A 23,354-nucleotide genomic window follows, 5' to 3' on the forward strand; every position below is an offset into this window, starting at 1 on the left:
TTTCTGCCATATATCAACATGAGTCTACCATAGGTATACATATGGCCCCTCCCTCTGGAACCTCACTCCCACTTCCCACCCTATCCCACCCTTCTAGGTTGTCACAGAATCCTGGTTTGAGTTCCCTGAGTCACACAACAAATTCCCACTGGCAGATTCTTTACTGCTGAACCACCAGGGATTCCCTCATTTCCATTGTACCTGTGCCTGATTCCATTGCCCAGCCCTTGTTGGTGGAAATACCATACTTTTCTGAACACCTAGCCAGGCCTTTGGTGCTGGAGAGCCAGCTTCCCTGATTGGACTCAATGGCCACCTTCTGAAGCCCTTTCTTTCCTGCCTTAGCTGGTCTTTCAGACATTAGACCCATTTCCCTTTTTAGAGTTCCTGTAATCATTGGCATCATTGATGAGCCTACTCTTAAAAATAGTGGCTTTCAGATTGCTATCCTTTTTTTTTTTTTTTCTAGATATTTAACTTCATGCCAGATTCACTTCATCTGACTCATTTCTCAGTACAGGCTACTGCTGGCCTACTTTTATCTTCTTAAAACTTTATCCACACTCTAGAATGATAGCAATATAATCACATTTTGGAAACATGATAAGTTACTATGGGTAAACTCTAAAATGGCAAAGAGAGCATAAGATTATGGAAGCAGTGTGTTTCCAAATGAGTATCTACACTTCAGTCTCATTAATAGAAGTTGGAACAGGGGGATTTTCCACTTGAAAAGGGTTGATGCTGGGGGGGATTGGGGCAGGAGGAGAAGGGGACAACAGAGGATGAGATGGCTGGATGGCATCACTGACTCGATGGATGTGAGTCTGAGTGAACTCCGGGAGTTGGTGATGGGCAGGGAGGCCTGGCGTGCTGCGATTCATGGGATCTCAAAGAGTCGGACACGACTGAGCAACTGATCTGAACTGACTGAACTAGGGATTCATTTCATTGCCAGATAAGCACTATTTCACTCCACTGCCCGCAAAGCTGTGGCAGTACAACAACCCTGACCCCCATACTTGCTCCCTCCCTCCAACTGAAAGAAGGGCACAGGAATAGAGGGAACTGTATTTATAAATTTGGGGTTGTCTCACTTGGGGAGTTTGAAATCCAGTTGTTGGAGTGGCCTTTGGCTTTGGGGTGGGGATGTCCATCTTTAATAGAATTTCAGAAGCCATCTGGGTATTAATTTGGCCTTAGGAAGAAAGTGTAATGAGTGTTTTCCTGAGACTGATTACTTCTCTAGTTATGTGGCTCTTATTGTAATGTACGTTGGAGATGCTTCTTTCCCTAAAGACCAACAGCATAGAGAAAAGTAGATTTCATGTTTATTTCATGATTGATTTGCCATCTGTGTGACCTGTTGTTGGTTAGAACTGGGATGTAGATGGCTGGAGGGTTTAGGAGAGGGAATGTGAAAGAAGGAAAGAAAGAAAGCCCTTCTCAGTCACTGGAAGGCAATGGAAGTATGCTCAATTTGAGAAAGCAGAAAAGCTAAGGAGAAGACTTTATCCAGTTAGAAGGGGCCTAAGAAGGACAAGTTGGTGACGGGATTATAGGACTGACTCTAGATGGAAGTGTAAATCTAGAAGAGAAGTGTATTGTTGAGAAGAAAATTTCTTCCTGGAGCAAATGTGGTGGCGTAGGTGGATCCAAGCCCAACTTGTCCTCCCCCAGGTCTAGGGAGGGAGCTGCCTCTGGAAGTGCTCAGAGATTTGAAGGCAAAACTCCGTGGGTCCCTCCTAGCAACAACATTTACAGCTGGCTGGAATACCCATGGTAATTCATCAGCCTGGGCATGGGTTAAGCTAAGCCCTAAGGCAGTCCTCTGTACTGTTGGGTGGAAAGATTTACTAAAGGGAGGAGGATGACACAAGAGAAAGGAAGAGTCATTATTAAGGGTAAAGTCTAGGAAGGAAAATCCCTCTTTCTTGGAAAAGGGAGTGAACAGTGATGAAAACCAGGGAATCTCCCTGATCACTCACAGGGTACAGCCAGAGAAGGAACAAAACTTCAAATCAGCTTAAATGACAGATTTAGTTAATTCCAAATCTGTGGTCAGGATCATGTCTCTTTGATGATGGAGAAGCATGGGAATGAGAGGACCAAGTTTTCCAAAGAAAGGCGCCAACCCAGCCAGCACTGTTGGGAAGCTGGTGCTGTACTTACTGAGAATAAAGGTTCTAAACCACCTGCTCTGGACTTGTGACTGGTGAGGTACAAGTACAAGGTACAAGTTGGGGGATGATTGTCAGGAAGCTATCAGCCTCTTGCATAAGCCAGACCTTGTGAAAAAGGAGAGGCCAGGCTTAGGGATGACGAACCCAAAGAAGTGCTGGGCACTGACCCTGCCCTCAGGGATCCCCCCTGAATCCTCACTTTCCTAAGTGAGGAAACTAAGGTTGAATTAGTTGTAGAAATTTGTTTACACACATAATATAACAGGTCCAGGATCAGAGCATTTTCCTCTATAAGCAAATCTCTTTCATTATACTTCTAACGATGGCCATCTTGTTTGCTAATCCCTGAGATCTCTACATAAAGCATGTGGAGGAATAAAGTGAGTTGATGGTATAAATGAAGAGGAAGGAAAGAGAGACTTACTTCATTCCACTGAGATATAAGAAAATTTGTTACTAAGTTTGAATTTTGTTTTTTGGAAACAAGTTTTTTTTTTTTTTTTTTTTAACCTCAGTGATTAGCATTAGGCAGTACTGATTTTTTTTTTTTAAGTTTGCATTTTATTTTATTTTTTGGCTGTGCCCCAGCCAGGGATAGAATCTGTGCTCCTGCATTGGAAGCATGGAGTCTCAATCACTGAACCACCAGGGAAGTCCCTAGAAACAACAAGTTTGCTTAATTAGTTTTAACTATTACATTTCACTATTTATCTCTTTTACTTTCTAAAAGTGAACTATTTGTTATGTTTGAAAAGGGGATGCTAGTTGATAAATAGTGGAGAAGGAAATGGCAACCCACTCCAGTGTTCTTGCCTGGAGAATCCCAGGGACGGGGGAGCCTGGTGGGCTGCCATCTATGAGGTCGCACAAAGTCGGACACAACTGAAGCAACTTAGCAGCAGCAGCAGCAGCAACAGTTGATAAACAGAGTGTGACTTTTAGTCTGTTTACTTTTCCACAATGCAAAAAGAGTGGTTTTCCATACAGCTTTTGAATGTAAATGTTATGAACCTCTCTCCTCATGCTGGTGCTCTCAAGGGAAGTTGTCTATGATATGTGTATCTATCTTTAGTCTTCCATATGATTTAATTCCTTAACAGTAAGAATATGTTAATGGTATTGTCAAATACATAACTAAATTTTGTGACTCCTGAAATAACTTTTTTTTTAATTTAAAAAATATTTTTTTTCTGAGAAAGTGAAGAAATTTAATGTTAAGTTCAGAAGAGTCTGGGAGAATCTAAAGTGGTCCTCACTTTGAAGTATGTGTTCTCTCAGCCTGTCTGCACACATCTTTCTCAGATAAAAATCTTAGAAAGCAAATCTGGCTCACACAAGTCATGCCCAAGGCAAGGCTGGGCCTGCTCCAAATTATGACATTGGCTGGGTCAGATATCCATTCCCTTCTCCCCTTTGTCATCTTTACATCGTTTGACCCTTAACAGTATTCCCTCCCCTCCTTTTTTTTCTGGATTAAGACTTTTTAATATACAAACTGTTTAGTACTTCATGGACTTCCCAAGTGGCACTAGTAGTAAAGAGCCCGCCTGCCAGTGCAGGAGACATGAGACAAGATAAAGTTTTGATCCCTGGGTCAGGAAGATCCCCTAGACAAGGGCATGGCAACCCACTCCAATATTCTTGCCTGGAGAATCCCATGGGCAGAGGAGCCTAGCAGGCTACAGTCCATAGGGCTGCAAAGAGTCAGACACAACTGAAGTGATTTCACTTCAGTCAGACACAACTGAAGCTCAGCACAGCACTGCACATGGTACTTCATATAATTTATTAATGTCATTTTCTATAGAACACTGTAATAACTGAGTGACATCACTATTGACCTCATACAGACAAAGGCGGAAAGCTGGGTTTTCTTGTGTATCAAAGACAAAACATGTGCTGAAGAGTTACCCCACACAAGTTTTAAGATCAGCTTTAAGGCTGACTCACGTTTACAGTAGTTGCTGCACATGGTTTTCCCTCAAGACTTGGAGACTCTTCGCAGTATCCCATAATTTATGGTCCCTTTGGTGTTCTGCATCTGTACTTCTTTTCCGCCTTTTCATTCAACATCCTGAGTAAGGACTGGATGAATGCCTTTCCACTAAATCTTAAGCATAAAAGCATAACAGAATACTAATAATATCTAACATTAATATTTACCATGTGTCAGGTATTTTGACATATACATTAAATATGTACTTTATTATAGGCACATTATGTACATTATATCAACAGTCTTACATTCTGGGTAGTATTTTTGTCATTCCCACTTTATAGAGGAAGAAATTGAGACTTGGAAAGGTTACAAAACATAACCAAAATCCCATAAAGTCAGCAGAAGAATTAGGACTGGTACCCAAGAGAATCTGATGCTAGAAACTTCCCTTTTATAGCATACTTATAATATACATATAAAGAGTTTGGGGGAATGTAACACATATAAAGAGAGAAAATCTCAGGTTAGCTAAAAGAATATCTAATGTTGGAGATTTGAGCTGAAACCAGTCATGGTTAGAGACATCTTAGATGCCCATGGTGAGGGGTGGTGAGTTGGGGTGTATGAAGAGGAAACTTCTGAAATCATATCATGGCTGCTCCTCATGTTGCCAGCTAGTCACATTCCTGAAACTCAGCTGTGGAAAACAGCCACAGAGAAGGCTGTCTCAGGAGCTATCTTTGTTGAGGAGTTGCTTAGACAGTGGCTTATCTAAGGGGCAGAGATTACTGCCAAGGACTTGTAGCATGGCCTGTGTCCATGTAGACTGGCTGAGTCATCAGACCCTGATTTGAGCTCACACAAAATTTCTTTGAGTGAGCTGCCTTTCCAGCATACTGGGGAAGGGTTTATGTCATCAGAATTTCCACCACCTAAATATCTGCGCACCACTCAACTACAATTATGTTGGTTTCCCTGAGCCCAGGTTGAATGCTACAAAGAAGATATGGGTATTAAAAGGAAAAGTGCAACCCAGAAGGTTCCTATGGTAGTAGGTCAAAGGGGAGGAAATCCTGAGTTACAGAGATTATTGTAGGTTTAAAGGGAAATGAGAAAGTTGAGAGAGGTTTGGAAGAAAGCATAACAGCAATTAAGCATCATATCATATCATATCATAGGTAGTAGTCTGGGTCCCCAAGTTGTCTGGATTCACTTGGTCTGGGACAGGGTTTAGGAATTTGTACTTATTTAAAGGCCCCCAAGGTGATTTTGGTCAGTCTTCATCTAATGTTGAAGCCAGTGACAAACATCAAAAATACTTCCAAGGGTATCAGCCTTTGAACCAGAGAGGAATGTTTGTTGTCACTGACATAAATGGCTGGGCCAGTGGACATGGGGAAAATAAATATGAGTTCTGGAACAAGCAAGCAGTGATGAGATATTGAGAAAGTATCCTGTAGCCAGTAAGAAATAGGAAACAGATCATTTTGATTGTCTTTTCCACACTTAAAATCTCACATAGTTCCTTCTTTCCTAAGGGATAAAATCCCATCCCTTAATCGGGCATTTGAAGGTCTCCAGAGTGGGTCAATCTGCCTGGCCCATCCTCTCCCCCAATATTCCTGTAATGAAACCTTCATGGCAGACAAAGCAGTATCCTCACTGACCCAAACCAGTCACACACTTTTCCATCCCCACCATCTTTGCTCATAATAGTTGACCCTTCTAATATTCCCACCCCCCTCAACTACCTTTATATAAATCCCACTCATCCTTCAAGGGCCCACTCGAATCTCATCTCCTTTGCCAACAATGATACAACTCTCTTCTCGAATTATGGTTCTTCTGGGTTTGCCAACTCACTTGTCCTTAAAATCATTATTTATCCTTGGATGTGTCATTCACTTACTAAACTATTATAAACACCAGAGGATAGAGACCTTAGATTAATTCCACTTTTCATCCATTACAAAATCTAGTCTATTGCTAAGCTTGTAAATGTTGAAGGACATGGTTGCACAGCAGCATTTGTTGAAGCCCTGAAACTCAATAAATTTGTAAGAAAATGTAAAAGGGAATGAACAGGAATGGGACAGCAATAAGTGACAGGAGAAGGAAGCCCAATAAAGAAATATTCAGAGTTCTGGAGGCAGAACCAGGAGAAACCAGCACATCAGCAGCCCAGGAAAGACAGATGTCAGAGAAGGCAAGATTGGCTCTGGGTCTTTATTGATTCAGAGGTTGAAGCAGATGTGCATGAGAACATATATTATTTTTATAGTAAAATAGAGGATGTAAAAACTTTATGTAGCAGATTGTATATAAAAGAACTCACTCTTCCATCCACATTTGAAGAAATATTTATTGGGTGCTTATTGGGTGTCAGACACTCTGCATATTATCTTGTAGTATTATAAACAGGGCTGTTCCTAACTTCATAGTGGACATCATTGCAGGCAAGCTCCATGGCCCTTGATGCTATTTGAAAACCATGAGTTATGTTATTTTATGTTGCATTAAGGAGCATGTGGCATTCGTTTTCTGGGAAATCTAACTAAGCACAGATGTCTGATTGTGCCTTCTCACCTGGGGATTTAACTGCAAAACAGGGCTACCTTTTCTCCCATGTCCCCAAGTGCTTTGATTATACACATGAGTATTGAGATTCTTTTAAAATAATGGCTTAAAAGAATCCTCATGGTGAGGAGTGAGAATCTAATTTCTAATTCATGACTGACGGTATATTGTACAAATACTTGTAAATGCAAAACCAGCAAGTTTTCTCTTGCTTAAGACCAAGGGTCTTAGCTGATGAGAAACAACCACTTCTATTTGGAACCACACATAGATGTTTTCATACCCCGCTTCTTGTTTCCTACCTACAATTATATTGAGAGGCAAAAGATTTATGTTTCCGCAGTCTAATGACTGAGAAGTGTGCCTTCCTGTGCTCTCCATTTGGTTAGGAGGCATATTATGAGGCTTGGCAAATTCACTTGAATGAATCCCATTTGTTACTTTCAGGTCAATAAGCATCGTAAGCACACTGGGGCTGGCAACACTCTTTTTGTCATATCCCATAACTTCTAAACAGGGCTCTCCCTGGAGAAGTGTTAGCCAAAAGAAATGTAATCCTTTAAGTCTTACACGGACATACTTGAGTTTAAAAGAAAAAAAAAGCTAAAGAATGAATCCATTTTGATGATGAGGCATTTTCTTATAAATGGTAAAAATACATTAGGCAAAATTTTCTAATTGACTTCATTAACTTCTTAAAATTACATACACATTAATAGGATCTTTAATATTAATTCTTCTAATTTGTTTATAGTAGGCTTTGAAAGGGATCTTATTATTATTATTATTATTATTTTGAGCCTAGTTTTGCTTTGATGAGACTCATTAAACATAATGGAATCTGGCAGTTTATCACCCAGATTAAAAGCCCTTTCCCTGTAACCTCCATTTTTACCCTTCATATTTAGAGGCACCTCTCTGGCATCAGTCAAGGGCTTGGTATGATTTCGCAGATTTCTCAGTAACAGAATCTCTGCATAGCTAGGCATGTCCTTCCTATTCTGCCCTGCCCTTCGTCCCACCCACATTACTTGAATACTCAATTCTTTTCAGTCAAGCAGAGTTGTAGAAAGTACACAGAGTTAAGTTGTTTGGGTAAATGCAATCTTGCCTTTTCTATCATTTCTTTCCCAAGCCTTTTCTGGTCATATTTCTTCACTTGAGCCTTGTTCTGCAGGGAACTATCAGAAATCAATGCCCTTTACAAATGTTAAATGTCTCTTTCTTGTTATGAATGGAACATTAGCCACCTAAGGTCTCCTGTCTTCCCCTGTGGTAACTAATAGGATTGTAATTTCATCAAGGTCTCTGATGACATCAAAACCCCTACCAGTGGAACGTTAAGTGGATTTGGATGTCACCTGATCTCAGAGATGAAATTTGAAGCAGTGTCTATTTAAAGGTTCAGAGGCAGTGAGGTCTTAGCTCAGCCAGCCACTGTGACCCAATCGAGATGTCCCTGATGGGGCAGCCTGGATGATGATAATAAATCATTTCTTAAGAAACACTTTAAACAAAATATAGGAGACCTAAGCAGACATAAGGAAGACAGGATGACTTGTATTTTAGTTCATCCTTTGCATTTAAAATCTCTTTTTTCTCCTTTACAGATAAATTAAAAGGAAACATTCAGCTGCTCTTTAAGCCGTATAAAATACTATCCCAACATCCAAAGAAAGTGCTATTGATCTAGATGTCATATTTTCAGGATTTGTCTTATTAATTTTTTTTATTAATTGTTGTTTTCTCTTGGTATTGCCTTATTGATCTTCTGTATTTTTATCCTAGCCCTGCATTTGTGATAGCTGCATGAAATAAAAATAACACAGCTTAAGATTCAAAACAAAACTATATTGCAAATCAGAAGTTTGAGTCTAGTCCCATGGCCTTAGTGCACAAATCTACAAAGCCAAATAGTTATAGTATAATTTTAAAAAACAGGAACATGAATGCTTCTATTCTCTTTGCTTTCCCTTCTAAGATAGTGAGCCTCATCTTAACCATCTGTCACTGTCAAGGGATCACTGTTTTCAGAGACATTCATTTAGAACCTTGAGATCTTTGTGACTCAACTTCCCCCTTCACCTCCACCCCCACACATCTGATCTCTTGTTGATTTACACAGCCTACCCTCACTTCCCTAGCCCTGTACCTGGCATCTTGGACTCAAGCCTCCCCTTGCCAACCCATACTATACACTACTGGAAATTTCATGCCAATTAAATGACTTTTGCCACATGGTTTTCTTGACAAAATTTGTCCATGGCCTCCATTTCTTTCCACATCAAATCTAAACCACTCTTTCCTTGGCTTTCAAAGCCTTCCTCAGTTGTCTCCACTCTACCTCTCCAGTCGTATTTCCTTCCTTCCCCATCATGTGCAGTCATATTTCTACCATCCGTTATCAATCATGCTGTCTGGTTATTTCTTTGTGGAAATGTCCTCCCTGATCTAGCCTTTTCAAAGCATGTTCATCTTGGACCCGTGAAGCCTTCTCTGGTACTTCTGTCTTATCTTATACTCCTCCACATTCATGGGGATTTGTGATGTGTGTGATGTAACATTATACTTTATTCTCTCTTATTTGAGGTTTATATGTACTCCTCACCCCCCAACACACACACAGCACATTTCTTAAAGTATTTGTAGCAGTTACTTAAGTAGATAGTATCTTATAATAGTTGATCAATGCTTCCTACTTATATTTCTTATCTCTTCCCTTCAGACATCAGCTCTCAAGATAGGGACCATACCTCATGTTTCATTGTCACATGTGGCATGAAAAAACATGGAGAAGATCAGAACTAGAAGTCAAAGGATTTAAATTCAAATATAATTTTGCTACCAATTAACACTGTGACTTTGGTGAGTTGTTTGAACACTGAGGGACTAAATTATATATAATTTGTTAATGATTACAATTTCCACCAAGGGTTGAGCTCTTTTCCCCTACAAAAGATAATGCTTTCTCATTATAAACTATTCAAATAATACAGAAATGCTTAAAAAAGAAATTTCTAAGTCAATTGAAAATGTACTACCTTGAGATAGGTGCTGTATTAACATTTTGGGATTTATCATTTCACATTTCTTATCCATGTGCACACAAGGTAAGAGATTGATCTATCTACCTATCCATATACCTATTAATAATAGAAAGATATTTCTTGGCAGCTTTTCTCACTTAACACTATAAGATAGATATTGCTTACACATCACACAATCACTGTGCCATTGTATGGATATTAAAGCATATATAGTCTCTTTTTGACAATGTATTTTAGAGAATGAAGTCAGAATAGACATATATACTGACTGCTGAAAAGGATCTATAATCTCCAAGTGACTATCTTTGGTGAGTATTCCTGACTTTTGTACAGAAATTTTCACTGAACTTCATCACTGAATTTTTGTTTGTTTCTTGCTGGCCTCAGTTCAGTGGATTGGGCTGAAGTCTCCACTTCTGGCTTCTGAGAAGCTCCAACTTCACTTCCACCACATAGATGCACAGTCCTTTGGCCACAGTCCCAACATCCAGAAAGCCCTAAGAGTCAAAAGTTTTCTTTATTTTTTTAGAAGTTTTGGCCCAGATCAATTGGCAAAAAAAAAAAAAAAGATGTAAATTGCTGTGAGGAAACCTATAGCTTTTTATATAATCCATTTGCTGCAAACACTTATGTGTTTTGCTTTCAATATATGAATGTATTTAACTATGAGTTGCTGCCCTAAGTCCTTCCTGGGACCAACACCTAATATGGAGGATATGTTCTCTATTAACTAGCTCATAGATACAAACTATTCTGAGTTCCAAAACATAGCTGGAACAAAGAGTTTTGAATAACAGACTGTAGCCTAAATTTATGAGATCTACAATCCCTGTGACTAAAATCAGCACTTTATTTTTTCTGGTTTGGGCTCATTTAAAAAAAAATCAATAAATGAAAGTGTTGGGTGTTATAGCAGTGATATTTGACAGTTTCTCAGGGTCTGCGATATCAGGTAGGGCAGGACTGCAGCCACAGTAACCTCAGACACTGACTGGGCAAATCTGCCACCTGCCACTGCTCCATGGCTGGGAAGGTTTTGTTGTGGATATTTCTTTTGTTTTATTTTGGTAAACAGGAGTTCACACTTAGCATTTAAGAAGAATCCTTAAGAAGGAGATTCCATTACAGCTCACATTATTTAGAGGTAGAACATACATATGGGAGTTGAAGACCATTTGTCTTTAGATTTATTAACCGATCCCTGTTTGAGTTACTAATTTTCAACGTTTTTGTATGATGAGTAAGGTCATGGGGAACATAAGAGCACATACACTAGTGCATGTTTCTATTACAATATTTTTATGATAAATTCTGAGAGTAAAACTGTCTCATATGCACTTTAAATCTTTTGTATACAGTGTCAAGATTGTATTCCAGAAAGAGCAAAACAATTTATATCATGTACACCCTAAATGTCCCTTCAAGTCCTGATTTAAAGATTTATTACATCAATAGTCAGTGTTTAACAATGCTTCCTCACTCTTTTCATTTTATTTTTGGACTATACTAATTTTTAGTGTCATACAAATTTAATAAGCACTGAAAAGAAGTTACATCAAAACAACTATTTATTTAATTGTTAGTATTTAATTAAAATATTTATTTACATTCAAATCATCCATATTGTTTTAAAAATCTCTTATAAATTTGTGGCTTTATTGTCTTTTCTTTTTACTATTGATAAGAGATTTATAATGAAAGATCTCAGAATGGTCATTACTCCTTAAATTATTATAAAAAAACTCCAAACACTAAAATTTCAAAAAAAATTATACACTAGACAATTTTTCCCACTTCTGCAGGTTTTTTACTTTTAAGGTGAACAAATTTATTTTTTCTCTGTCCTTTTAAACATATCAAGAAAGTGTCTCTAACTGAAATAATAAAAGCACATTGTTGAATAGGGCATTTTCTGGAGAAATCTTGACAACTAACATCTGACAACAATGTTTTAGTGTCAGCAGGGCATACCTCTGCTACTTTAAATACTAAAGGTTTTTTTTCCTTCCTTACAGTGACTGAATTGTAGAATGAACACATTTCAGATTGAATGAGACTATAGTTTTCAGAGGAGATAAATCTAACAAGAAAAATGAGAAAATGTGTTTCAAATGTGTTGAAATCCAAGAAATTTTAGAAATCAAGTCAATAAATAAATCAGGACTCTCCTAATAGGTTAACAATGTGCCTGTGTGAGCAGTGATGTGTCTTTAGTGTCTCCATAGCAAGCTCTTTTCATTATCAGTTGCAGTTTTGAAGTTAGCTAGCTGGCTGAATAAGATGTGAGAAAATAAAGTCCCCTTGCCTTCATGGGACTTATGTGTTTTAATATAAATATAGAATCAATGTGTGTATTTTTTTCTATTTGGCCAAATATAATGATGAGATTCTGGAAGACTCCCCCAGCATCCAATAAGCCTGGCTAATAGGTGAGGCAGGAAAACTGGGCTGGTCTGACTCATGCAATGAATGAATATTAGGATCATGACCCAAACTACTCTGGTCTTTGGAATTCAGAGACATACATGTTAAGAGTTCATTTCTGTCATTCAACATGCTTTACCAGCTAGCATGCAAATGGTTAAATATAGGAAGTAAACTTAGGATGCTCATAGCCCAGTGTTTATTCCAGTAATCTCGGCATTGTTGGAAAAAGGTAGAACTGATACTCATGCTGTTTGTGGTTCTCAACAATTTCTGAATTGGAACTGTCATGAGATTTTGTGTGTATGTGTACACATATAAGTGTGTTAATGACTAAGCTACACATCAGCTTACTGAGCTTGTAGTCCATTAAATAAAAAGTCACATTGACATTTTAAATACCATGGTATAAGGCATGGGGAACACAGCATTTCGGTGCTATTCTTGTCAAAACAGCCTCAGCCTAGCAGGAGAGGAAAACATCAGACAAACTCAAATTGAGAGACATTCAACAAAAAGCTAATCAATATTTTTCCAAAGTGTCAAGAAAGTGAAAGGCAAAGACTGAGAAAGTGTTACTGATTGGAGGAGACTAAAAAGCGATAGCAACCAGATGCAAAGTGGGATCCCAGACAGGATCCTGGCACAGAAAAAGGACATTAGTAAAAAAACTGGTGACATTTGAGTAAGATCTTTAGTTGAGTATTGTGCCAGTGTTAATTTCCTGACTGTCATTGTGCTGTATTTATTTACTTATTTTTAATTTGGCTGTGCCACACAGCATGTTGGATCTCAGTTCCCAGGCCAGGGATTGAACCAGTGACTCCTGCATCAGAAGTGTGGAGTCTCAACTACTGGACCACCAGGGAAGTCCCTGTGCTGTATTTAATAACAGGTTAACATTGGGAAAAACTGAGTGAGGAACAGAATGGGAATTCTGTACTATTTTTATAATTTTTCTGTCTAAAATTTGTTGAAAATAAAAACACTTTCAAAAAGTATGTTTTTCTTTTTTAAAAATTTTTATTTATTTATTTATTTTTTAATTTTTATTTTTACTTTATTTTACTTTACAATACCGTATTGGTTTTGCCATACATTGACATGAATCCACCACGGATGTACATGTGTTCCCAAACATGGACCCCCCTCCCACCTCCCTCCCCATAACATCTCTCTGGGTCATCCCCGTGCACCAGCCCCAACATCCTGTATCCTGCATCAGACATAGACTGGCGATTTGTTTCTTACATGATAGTATACATGTTTTAATGCCATTCTCCCAAATCATCCCACCCTCTCCCTCTCCCTCTGAGTCCAAAAGTCTGCTCTACACATCTGTGTCTCTTCTGCTGTCTTGCATACAGGGTCATCATTGCCATCTTTCTAAATTCCATATATATGTGTTAGTATACTGTATTGGTGTTTTTCTTTCTGGCTTACTTCAGTCTGTATAATCAGCTCCAGTTTCATCCATCTCATTAGAACTGATTCAGATGTATTCTTTTTAGTGGCTGAGTAATACTCCATTGTGTATATGTACCACAGCTTTCTTATCCATTCATCTGCTGATGGACATCTAGGTTGTTTCCATGTCCTGGCTATTATAAACAGGGCTGTGATGAACATTGGGGTACATGTGTCTCTTTCAATTCTGGTTTCCTCAGTGTGTATGCCCAGCAGTAGGATTGCTGGGTCATACATAGAAAACCCTAAAGACTCCACCAGAAAATTACTAGAGCTAATCAATGAATATAGTAAAGTTGCAGGATATAAAATCAACACACAGAAATCCCTTGCATTCCTATACACTAATAATGAGAAAGTAGAAAAAGAAATTAAGGAAACAATTCCATTCACCATTGCAACGAAAAGAATAAAATACTTAGGAATATATCTACCTAAAGAAACTAAAGACCTATATATAGAAAACTATAAAACACTGATGAAAGGAATCAAAGAGGACACTAATAGATGGAAAATATACCATGTTCATGGATTGGAAGAATCAATAGAGTGAAAATGAGTATACTACCCAAAGCAATCTACAAATTCAATGCAACCCCTATCAAGCTACCAGCGATATTTTTCACAGAACCAGCACAAATAATTTCAAGATTTGTATGGAAATACAAAAAACCTCGAATAGCCAAAGCAATCTTGAGAAAGAAGAATGGAACTGGAGGAATCAACTTGCCTGACTTCAGGCTCTACTACAAAGCCACAGTCATCAAGACAGTATGGTACTGGCACAAAGACAGAAATATAGACCAATGGAACAAAATAGCCCAGAGATAAATCCACACACATATGGACACCTTATCTTTGACAAAGGAGGCAAGAATATACAATGGAGTAAAGACAATCTCTTTAACAAGTGGTGCTGGGAAAACTGGTCAACCACTTGTAAAAGAATGAAACTAGATCACTTTCTAACACCACACACAAAATTAAACTCAAAATGGATTAAAGATCTAAATGTAAGACTAGAAACTATAAAACTCCTAGAGGAGAACATAGGCAAAACACTCTCCGACATAAATCACAGCAGGATCCTCTATGATCCACCCCCCAGAATTCTGGAAATAAAAGCAAAAATAAACAAATGGGATCTAATTAAAATTAAAAGCTTCTGCACAACAAAGGAAAATATACGCAAGGTGAAAAGACAGCCTTCTGAATGGGAGAAAATAATAGCAAATGAAGCAACTGACAAACAACTAATCTCAAAAATATACAAGCAACTTATGCAGCTCAATTCCAGAAAAATAAACAACCCAATCAAAAAATGGGCCAAAGAACTAAATAGACATTTCTCCAAAGAAGACATACAGATGGCTAACAAACACATGAAAAGATGCTCAACATCACTCATTATCAGAGAAATGCAAATCAAAACCACAATGAGGTACCACTTCACACCAGTCAGAATGGCTGCGATCCAAAAGTCTACAAGCAATAAACGTTGGAGAGGGTGTGGAGAAAAGGGAACCCTCTTACACTGTTGGTGGGAATGCAAACTAGTGCAGCCACTATGGAGAACAGTGTGGAGATTCCTTAAAAAGTATGTTTTTCATAGGAACTTTTCATAGGTTCTTTCAAACAAATAATAAGACTTTACATTTATCCTGAATAAAATTAGGCTTATTCATGTGTATAAGTTGCCCCAGCATATGATGGTTAGAAGATCAGAGTCAGGAAGACAAGGTTTTGAATTTCAGCTCTGCCACTTACTTGAAACTTGACTTTGGGAAGTTATTTAGTTTCTCTGAGCCTCAATTTTCTCATCCACAAATACTGTAACGAGGGTGAGGATGGTGATGATACTAACATCTTGTGAAGAGGTTGAAAGAGTTAAATGAAATAACATTTAATAAATATGTAGCATGGTGGTTAGGATGTAATAACTGCTTTATAAATATTAGTTGTTGCTCCTGATATTATTATCTCTTTTTCTTTATTCAGAAGTGAAATGTAAACTATGTCCAATTTTTGCTATAAGGATAAAACAAGGTATTCTGTCTAAACCATTATGTGTCTCTGGCACACAGTTGCTACTGCGTAAGGTATGGTTACTGCTATCATCCATCCATCCAGTACTTTTGAGGGTCTCCTGTGTACTTGAACTTGGCTTGTTTTTAATGTGAAGAGAAGCAATTAGTCTTTGAACAGGCACAGAGATCATAATAAGCCATGCCGTACATGTGTAGAGCACTTTAAAATCCACACAGAGCTTTCTCATACATTATTTCATTAGATACCTTGTGAAGCATTTGCTGTAGTCGTCAGTTTCTAAAATGTGGGTGATGATGAGTGTCTGAGAGGCTGTGATACATCTTAGCTTATGTGACTCATCAGAGGGTTGGCAGACGTTTTCTGTAAAGGGCTCAGCAGTAAATGTTTTAGCTTTGTGGGCCATGTGGTTTCTGCACAGCTATTCAACTCTGCCACTGGAGCCCAAAAGCAGTCACAGATGACAGGTGAGCAAATGCGTGTGCTGTGTTCCAATAAAACTTGATTCACAAAAATGAGCAGTGGGTCAGATGTGTGGGCCCCTCAACAGTGGTGAAGCAGAGACTCAACGTGAAATTCCTGACTCCAAGCCCAGGCATGTTACTATCTTCTGTTGCATCATTTCAGCACAGTTGTTAGGCAGAGAACACTACAGTACACCTCTGCAATGCTTAACTAAAATGCACTTCTAGGCCCTGTTTCCATGTCCTACTTCTTGGTTTACTTTATTAAACACTCAGTAAAAGTCCAGATTCACTTTACCCCTCAGTCTTGTTACTTTTATTCAAGACTTATGAACATGAATTGTTCTTAGGAAGGCCCTGTGACTCCTGATGTGTTCTCTCATTCTCATATATCCTCTTTTAAAACATTTCATTCTAGACATACTTTCTCTTCCCTTTTTTGAGGAGGGATGGGTAGAGGGGAGAGAAGCAAACTAGAAACTGATTTATAGCTTTTAAATGCAGCTTATGCCTTAATAATGAAAATTTAAAAATTCTGAAATGTCCTTAAAGCACATTTTCCTCCTCCTAATATAGGCCCCTCTCTGATGCACCATGATTTCCCAAAGATTAGCAACAATGCTTCCACAGTTCCATGTGAAGGCCTTCCATTACCTGGGGTGTAGTTGATCGGTGAGGGTTGGATTTATTCAAAATAGCTTGCTGATCTCCAGAGGGATTTCTTCACTTTTCTTGGGCTTCATGTGTTCCTCTTCTTTTCAATATGGAGTAGTGTTAGTTGTGTAGTGGGTGAGGCTCTCTCTGGCATCTCAGATGCAGGCTCCAAGAAAAGACCCAAATCCCTAGTTAGCAATTTGAGATGAGTCCATGGCTGCCTCTAAAGACTTCAGGGAGAGTTCTCCAGTCACCAGAGAGGAGGTCCTTGTTTCTCTCTTCAGGTTGCCCACTGCTATCTCTGACCATTGCTATCTCACACATTTTATGTTTAAGATAGTTATGAATTCTTCCTCTGAACTGGTATTTTTTCTTCCTTCCATGAGAAGACCATAAAACGATTTATTGATTCCAGTTTCTTTCCAGCTTTGTAAATGGTCTTCTATCAAATGATCGTCTATGGTTTCTGGGAATGCTTTTCCCTTTTAACCAGTTGGGACATGGAGAAAAATCCACAAGATCCCACCTGCTCTGATACTTGTCAGACACTAATTGACATGTCCTATATCGATGATTCTCAGATGCCAAGAAGAAGGCATTTCATTGCATTACCATCAGGATAATGAAAGGGCTCTCTTGCTATCTAGACTTACCGATATTCAAATGAACTGGAATACCTAAAAGTCCTAGAGGATCCCTGGTATGCAGACTTTCTCTTGCCAAGTTTGTTGATGACTTTAACTTTTGAAAGTTTTGGTTGTGCTTGGTCTTCCCTGCTGCACATGGTCTTTCTCTGGTTGGGGCCAGTGGGGGCTACTGTCTAGTCGTGGTGTGTGGGCTTCTCATTCGACACTTTCCTTTATCACAGCCTGCAAATGGGCATTTTCTTGATGTCTACTCTCTCCTCTTTCTTCCTCTACTCTTTCCTGTTCTTTGCCTCCATTTTTTATGGGCTACTCGTCAGTCTTGACTTACGCAATATAACATTAGCTCTGCTTTTAAGAGAAATACACAGATATTGGCTTCTGTTTAGAGCATCTCACTCAGTCCCTTCAGCTTGATTCACTTTCCCTCTCTTCCCTTCACTTCTTATCTTCGCTCCTATTGGATTTCTATCTGGGATATCAAATCATCCTATGTGAAAACCATACACTTTTCAGAATTGGTTGTTTGGGAAATTAGTAACTTGGCTATGTTTTCAGGCAAAGTGTTGCTTAGGATTTTGTTGAAATTTGACTTCAACTTCTATAACTATTCTCTGGATGCCACTCTCCTGATGGCAAATGGCTGGATTCATTGAAATTCTCTCTCACCTACACCTGACAGAAATGTTTCTCTCCAAAGATCAATCATGATTCCAAAATCAATTCTGAAAATCTGGTAATCAAAACAGTGGCCCATGTGAGCTGTCTAGTGATAATTGGCATCATATTTCACATTCTAGGATGGCAGTGGTATAGTCAGACAAGAAGGATATAAGAGAAAGATACTCATATTCTTGTTGAGTGGTGTGAAGTTTCAGCACACAGTCTTCAGTTTAGACTGCCTTTGACTAATGTTAGATGATCACTTTCACCATAGCTCCCAACTTGAAATGGTCTGTGCCATAGAAGTAGAACAAATAAGTAATTTTAATGAGGTTGTTACAGTTTCCCTTAATTTCACACTATTGTAAAGCACATTAACCAAAATTGCATTTCCTAAGTTTTGCCATAGCCAAAATACCTATAATATAGTTAGTGATGGGATTTTAAGAAGTATAATTGTGGAAGAACTTCTCTGGGGTCACTTCTTAAAGGATTCAGGGAAGAATTCAATGGGTTCCAAAAAGTAATGTTTTAGAAGTTCTTTCTATATTCTGAGAGCCTGACTGGTTTCAGTGATGTGCTTCATCTTCATGGTGAATTCAGTAACTTTTCTGGTTGCATTATTTATATAATGACTTTTGCTTATAGATATTCAAATATATGCATTTGGTTATAATCCCAGAGAAAATAAGGGGGAGGAGGTGGGAAATAGATTCCTGAGTCATTACTATGGAGAATGATCTCAAACACAATAGATTTTCCTCATGACAAATCACATAAAATCTCCATAGCAACTTCACATAATTATGTATAAGATTTCAGTGTAGTAACAAAACAAAGCTCAGAAGAAATTGTAAAGAATAGTGATATAGGGTGAGAGAGACGTGGGTATAGGTAGCACATAGGAAGATTGAAGGGGAACAGTTCTAAGATGTGAAAAATGCACAAAGGACAAAAACGATTGCCTACTTTGTGCTTTGGGGAGTACTGATTAAGTCACTGCATTGCACAGTCTACTGATGATACTGAGAAGGCTGCTAGAACCACCATTATTCAAGGAGTGTCAGCATTTCTATTATAAATTCTTCTGAGTTTATAACAACCATAAGGAAAATCTCTCTAGGCAATACATTGAAATACTAGATTGAAATAGAGAAATGATTTTATAACTATTTTTTGAATTTATGAAACGAGTTCTTAGATTTAAAAAGAAAAAAATCTATAGAACCATTCCCAATATGCAAATAATATCAAATTTAGTTACTATGAAACAGAACTGAGATGGTATAATAGAAATGTTGCTTTCAACTTAAGTGATTATATTTTGCAAGTGTTAGCACATTAAGCAAACTCATGCTTGGGTATTTTTCCCACCTGAGTCTCCAGTATAAAGTTGCTTACTAATATATCAGTGTCAGCAATATGGCTTTTGTTAACACACATTTATGAAGAGTGTTGTTGCCCTATCATTATGAAGGACATTAGTAGCTTAATTAACTGATTCATGTAAGAAAAAAAAGAATGATAATTTATGGAAACTCCCAGATCACAACAGAACATTGAGAAATTAGGCAATATTGATGGTAAGAAAACAAGATAATGTTAGTCAATTTGGTTCAATACATATTAATTCCATTGGTACTGTGATTCTGATTTCAGAATGAGTGCTGGAAATATTAAGATTACTGATGTAGTTTGTGAAATGAGAATACCTAGAGTGCAGAGTTGGATATAAACATGTAACTGGTTAATTTCAATGTAACATAGCAAATACTGAGATACACTCAGGCATATATGGGGCTATAACAGAGGAACATATAACCAAATATCTCTAGGAAGATACCCCATAAAGCTTAAAGGGAGAAAGTATCAACAAGGTGAAGAAAAGTGAGGACAGCCATTTAGACAAAGGAAAGGACACAAAGGCACAGAGGTGTGTAAATGAATGCAGTGTGTTCAGAAAGGTGGTAGTAACTATTTCTTTAGAATTTCCAGAACTAAGGCAAAGAGCAAAGGGAATTGGGATTGAATATGTAGGAGGAGCATAGTTCAAGTCAGGGTTTACCCATCCCTCACCCTGCCAAAAACAAACAAACAAACACATTGCTCTTAAAAAGATAGGCTACTGAACAGGCTCATGAAAAGATATTAATCCTTGTTAATCATCAGAAAAAATGCAAGTCAAAACCAGCCTAAGATATCACCTCACACCTATTAGAATCAGTTCAGTTCAGTTCAGTTGCTCAGTCATGTCCAGCTCCTTGTGACCCCATGGACTGCAACACTCCAGGCCTCCCTGTCCATCACCAACTCCCAGAGTTTACTCAAACTCATGTCCATTGAGTGATGCCATCCAACCATCTCATCCTCTGTCGTCCCCTTCTCCTCCCACTTTCAATCTTTCCCAGCATCAGGGTCTTTTCAAATGAGTCAGTTCTTCGAATCAGGTTGCCAAAGTATTGGAGTTTCAGCTTCAGCATCAGTCCTTCCAATGAATATTCAGGGATGATTTCCTTTAGGATGGATAGCCTATTAGAGTGGCTATTAGCAAAAAGATCACAAATAGTAAATGTTGGTAAAGATGTGGAGAAAAGGGAACCCTCCTACACTGTTAGTGGGAATGTAAACTGGTACAACCACTATAGAAAACAGTACGGAGGCTGCTAAAAAAACTAAAAATACAAAATTAAAAGAAAAATAAAACTATCATATGATCCAGCAATTGTATTACTGCATATATATCCAGAAAAAAAAGAAAAAAAAACACTGTAATGTTTACATTCACCCCAACATTCATAGCAGTAGTATTGACTATAGCCAGGCCATGGAAGCAACTTAAATGTCCATCAACACATGAATGGTTAAAGATGTGGTAATATTTTTATACACACACACACACACACACACACAATGGAATACTTGCTGTTTAGTGGCTAAGTTGCATCTGACTCTTTGTGACCTCATGGATGGTAGCCTGCCTGGCTCCTCTGTCCATGGGATTTCCCAGGCAACAATACCAGAGTGGATTGCTGTTTCCTTCTCCAGGGACAATTTCTCAGCCCAGGGATCAAGCCTGCATCTCCTGCACTGGCAGGCAGATTCTTTACCTCTTTACGACTGAGTGACCAGGAAGTCCACAGTGGAATACTGTTGCTGTTGTTCAGTGGCTAAGTCATGTCTGACTCTTTTCAACCCCATGGACTGCAGCACACCAGGCTCCTTTGTCCTTTAATATCTCCAGAATTTGCTCAAAATCATGTGAATTGAGTCAGTGATGGTATCTAACCATCTCCTCCTCTGCTGCTCTCTCCTCCTTTTGCCTGCAATCTTTCCCAGCATCAGGGTCTTTTCCAATGAGTCAGCTATTGCATCAGGTGGGCCAAAGCATTGGAGCGTCAGCTTCAGCATCAGCCTTTCCAATGAGTATTCAGGATTGGTTTCCTTTAGAATTGACTGGTTTGATCTCCTTGTTGTCCAAGGGACTCTCAAGTGTCTTCTCTAGTACCACGGTTTGAAAGTATCTGTTCATTGGCAGTCAGCCTTCTTTATTGGTCAACTCTCACATCCATAAATGACTACTGGAAAAGCCATAGCCTTGACTATATGGACCTTTGTTGACAAAGTGATGTCTCTGTTTTTTAATATACTGTCTAGATTTTTCATAGACAAACCTAGGAAGCAAACCTTGCTCCTTTCCTTCCAAGGAGCAAGGGTCTTTTAATTTCATGGCTGCAATCACTGTGTGTGGTGATTTTGGAGTCCAAGAAAAGAAAATCCATCACTGCTTCCACTTTCCCCCCATCTATTTGCCATGAAGTGATTCTGAAGATCAGCCCTAGGATTTCTTTGGAGGGAATGATGCTGAAGCTGGAACTCCAGTACTTTGGCCACCTCATGCGAAGAGTTGATTCATTGGAAAAGACTCTGATGCTGGGAGGGATTGGGGGCAGGAGGAGAAGGGAACAACAGAGGATGAGATGGCCGGATGGCATCACTGACTCGATGGACGTGAGTCTGAGTGAACTCTGGGAGTTGGTGATGGACAGGGAGGCCTGGCGTGCTGCGGTTCATGGGATCACGAAGAGTCAGACACGACTGAGTGACTGAACTGAACTGAACTGATGTGACTGGATGCCATGATTTTAGTTTTTAGAATGTTGAGTTTCAAGCCAGCTTTTTCACTCTCCTCTTTTACTGTCATCAAGAAGCTCTATAGTTCCTCTTCATTTTCTGCCATTAGAGTGGTATCATCTGTATATCTGAGGTTGTAGATATTTCTCCCAGGAATCTTGATTCTTGCTTCTGACACATCTAGCCCGGCATTGAAATACTACTCAGCCATTAAAATGAATGAAGACATTTCAACTACATGGATAGATCTACAGAATATTATGCCTAGTGAAATCAGTCAGAGAAAGATAAATACTGTATGGTATAACTTACACATGGAATCTAAAAAATAAAACAAATGAATATAATAAAACAAAAACAGTCACAGATCTGAAAAACAGCAGTGAGCAGTGGAAGGGGGAAGGGGAGAGAGGCAAGATGGACAATAGGGGATTAAGAGGTACAAACTACTAGGTATAAAAGTAAATTAGCTACAAGGGCATATTGTACAGCACAGGGAATATAGCCAGTATTTTATAATAACCTTAAATGGAGTATCATCTATAAAAATATTGAATCACTATGTTGTATACCTGAAACTAATATGATATTATAAATAACTATACTTCAATAAAAATAAATTAACAAATACACAAAAGAAATCATAAAAAATTGAGGGATATCTTTCAGGGCTCCTAGCACCATTCTCATTTTTAAATTTAGTAGACTCCAAATAATAATTTTTTCTTTTCTTTTTTTTTTTTTGGCCACCCAACCAGCTTTGCAGGATCTTAGTTCTCCAACCAGAGATTGAATCCTGACCCTTGACAGTGAAAGCACAGAGTCCTGACAACTAGACCACTAGACTACTAGGGAATTCCCTGTCTTTTAAATATTCAAATGACTTTAATTAGATATTAAAAAAGAAGATGGAGACTACTGAAATACTGAAGTGCTTAAAGCAAGATAGCACCATGACAGGATTTACATTTTAAGTAGGTACCTTGACTTCATTTTGGAGACTGGAATTAGCAGGATAAGATTAAAGCCAAAGAGATTGATGAAAAGATCATTTTTGAAGCACAGACCTTTCCAGTGACTTGTCTCCTTTGTCCCAAGTATCAGGGCCTAAGTAC

General features: G+C 38.5%; 1 protein-coding gene across 1 annotated transcript in view; it reads left to right on the forward strand.

The window, feature by feature from the left end:
- Positions 1-23,354, forward strand: part of NCKAP5 (NCK associated protein 5) — an 890,670-nt gene that overhangs the window by 162,589 nt on the left and 704,727 nt on the right. The window lies entirely within an intron of this gene.

This window comes from Capricornis sumatraensis, chromosome 3 (genome assembly GCF_032405125.1).
Source record: "Capricornis sumatraensis isolate serow.1 chromosome 3, serow.2, whole genome shotgun sequence".
Lineage (NCBI taxonomy): Eukaryota > Metazoa > Chordata > Mammalia > Artiodactyla > Bovidae > Capricornis > Capricornis sumatraensis.